Raw genomic sequence first — 3,152 nt, 5'->3', positions numbered from 1 at the left:
TAACTTTTTAGTTATTGATCAGATCACTTCTACGGCTTTCCCTGTATTGCCAGACATTTACTTTCTTTCTTTCTCTTTCGAGTTTAAACAATAAAAACTCAAACAAAAAAATTAAAATAAAAAAATCTAACACCATGTTCAGACGCTCCTTACATCAGGCCCGGCGTGGCTAATCGGGAAGATCTGGACTTCTCACGGTGGGCCGGTCTGATATTTGGGCCGCAAGGGCCGGTATAACTTTTTAGTTATTGATCAGATCACTTCTACGGCTTTCCCTGTATTGCCAGACATTTATATGATACAAATGCTTGCCATACMACCTGGGCTGCCTCCGCTTCTAATTGGCAGCTCCCGTCTTTTTTTTCTTTGTTGTTTTATTTTTTGYTCTGACGTAACACGTTAGCGTGCACGGTTCAAAGATGGGAAAAGCAAGCATGATGCGGAGAAAGTTTAAAAAAGGGGAATGCTCTGGAAACTGACGCAGCTCAATGTGCTAAATTAGCAGCTTTTTCAGTAAAAGGAGGTCGTGATTTGAGGACAATGAAAACAGGTAAGGCAACATGTTGAACTGTGTCTGCAAACTACCGTTCAAGTTATTTAATTATCAAGTCAGTAACATAATGTTATGTAATATAAATAATGCGACACCACATAACTGGGAAATTGTCTTGTGGCTTCTCAGAGTCAGAACCAAGATACAGAACCATCCTGCTCCAGAGCACACAGGTCCAGAGCGTGCAGGTAGGATCAGTCATTGACTGAATATTATTAGAATTAATATAATGAAGAGTATGATGTAGACCTGCTTTATATGAAAAGTGCTCTGACATGTTTCAGTACATTTCTGTAACTGAGCTAATGGTGAGAAAACTTTGTGAAAAGAGAGATTTGTGCTGAGAATTATTTAAAATGTGATTTAGTGTCAGAAGCAGAAGCAAGTAGTGATGAGGGGAACAGGTGTGTGAACAAACAAGTGTTAGTATCAATATTACCACTTTCCAGGCCCAAACAATAGAAACCTGTTGTATTTTTATAATTAAAATTAAGATAATATATACAAAGCCCACAATTAAAAGGGAATTAGATGAAAGTAATATGAATTAAACCTGCATATTTTGACATTAAATGTGTATTAAATGGTTAAATCAAAATGTGTTTTCCATATCAAATGTGCTAAAGATTTACAGATTTTTAATTATTTTTATTTTGATACAAGTGCAGGTGAATTTAGGGAATATTATTTCTGATCATCTGGCAGCATGATGGATCAGTGGTTAGCACTGATGTCTCACAGCCAGAAGGTCCTGGGTTCAATCCCTGGTTTGGCCCTGGGGTCTTTCTGTCTGGAGTTTGCCTGTTCTTCTTGTTCTCATGTGAGTTTCTTCCAGGTGCTCCAGTTTTTCTCACAGACCAAAAACATATAACAGGTCACTTTCAGGTCTGGGCTTCCTTGCACTATACATCACCAATCTCAATAGKTTTGCCTGGTTAAATAACAATTAATAAATCCATCTCACAATCTGATATTTCTTTGAAAGCTACTCTTATGCAGAGGGAAAAAAGATAGGATAATGGCATCATTAGAATATTATAACAAACTTGGAACACAGTGGAATACGTTTTTATTCTTCATTCATAAGGATTAGATATCTGCAAACACTAATTTGTTTGATATTTAATATAACATAAAATTAAATTCTGATGTAAAGAATAGTGTAGAGATTTAACTTGTTCTCATATTTGTAAAATCTAACTTAGGATGGAACTGTTTCCTTGTAGAGGAAAAAGAGCTGATAGTGTTATTAGAAAGTCCAACACTTTTTATATTTTTTAATTGAATATTTTATTTATTCCTTTATTTCACTGCACGTATTTGAACAAAATATAGCCTAGATTCTGATATTGTTGAAAAGGATGTGTTGTAAATAATAATTCTGGAGATGTGCACTTATGTTGAAATAAATCTACATCGTGAAGCAACACCATTTGCACTGAATTGGAAATATTTTTGTAAAATGCACTGAATTACAAGGCTTTACAGAATWGTGCACTATTATCAATGATTTAAAGGTTATAAAAATGACTTTAATAATAATATGTCTTGATCTATAGTGGGCCGGTCTGAGGCTTCAAACTCCAGGGCTGAAAATGAGTCCCACTCCGGCCCTGCCTTAATCCAGAAAACAGAAAAGAGTCATATTTCTGTGGATTCAGGTCAGATTCATGACTTTGTGGGTTAAAACTGTTGACTGAAAAACTTTGTGTGGCTGCCGCACATTCTCATGGCAGGTCAAAACGCAACTTTGGTTTTGATACAYCCCAATGTGGGCGTACAATCTGGCGCACGCAACTTTTTTATGCATAYGCACGGTTTATACATAAGGGCCCAGGCCTTTTATCTACTTAACTGAGAATGACATAATGAAAGAATTGCCCACTGAGTAAATTGCCCAATTACTTTTGGTGCCTTTAAGAGCAAGGTGGGCACATGTTAAGGAGTTGAACTCCTACACCCTTCATCCAAGATATCCTCAAATGAAAGCTGAAAGTCTGGACTTTATGCCCATTTCCATTATATAACTATAATTTGAATATGTTTAGGTAAACAAGTAAAAAAAATCAACTTTGTGTCAGTGTCCAAAAAGATATGGACCTCCATGCGCCTCCATATCCACCTCTCGCCAAACTTGGGGAAAAAAAGACGGCACTGAGCGAGACTGTTAGCACTGTGTGTGGTCCTCACAAAGATACAAAGACATGTGTGTGCGTGAGTGTGATTAGACGCACGATATAAACTCTGCATTTTTAAATCAAGTAGCACTGATGCGACAGCTTTGCAAGCTACTTTTTCTTTCTTTAAAAGAAAATGCAACAGGTGAAGCCACAGCATGGCTACATTATCAATAATTGCTTTTATATATTMMAACAAGAATCACCAACACAGACCCCGCGTGTGACCAGGTTCCCGCGAATCTGTTCAGCGCTGATCTGCAGCACAGCTACAAGCTAATGTAATGTCCCTCAACTTTCAAAAAATTAACGAGTAGTTTCTGAACTCAAAACACCATAAATCCAGACAGAATGAGCTGCTGTTAGTCCTGCTGGACTCCGTTACACACACACACACACACACACACACACACACACACACA

At 37.3% G+C, this 3,152-nt stretch overlaps 1 protein-coding gene across 1 annotated transcript in view; it reads right to left on the bottom strand.

The window, feature by feature from the left end:
- The window catches only part of dph6 (diphthamine biosynthesis 6), a gene marked incomplete at its 5' end in the record, with an annotated part of 59,779 nt that overhangs the window by 40,248 nt on the left and 16,379 nt on the right, over positions 1-3,152 (bottom strand).

This window comes from Austrofundulus limnaeus, unplaced genomic scaffold (assembly GCF_001266775.1).
Source record: "Austrofundulus limnaeus strain Quisiro unplaced genomic scaffold, Austrofundulus_limnaeus-1.0 Scaffold61, whole genome shotgun sequence".
Lineage (NCBI taxonomy): Eukaryota > Metazoa > Chordata > Actinopteri > Cyprinodontiformes > Rivulidae > Austrofundulus > Austrofundulus limnaeus.
This window is presented reverse-complemented; position numbering and strand designations above follow the sequence as displayed.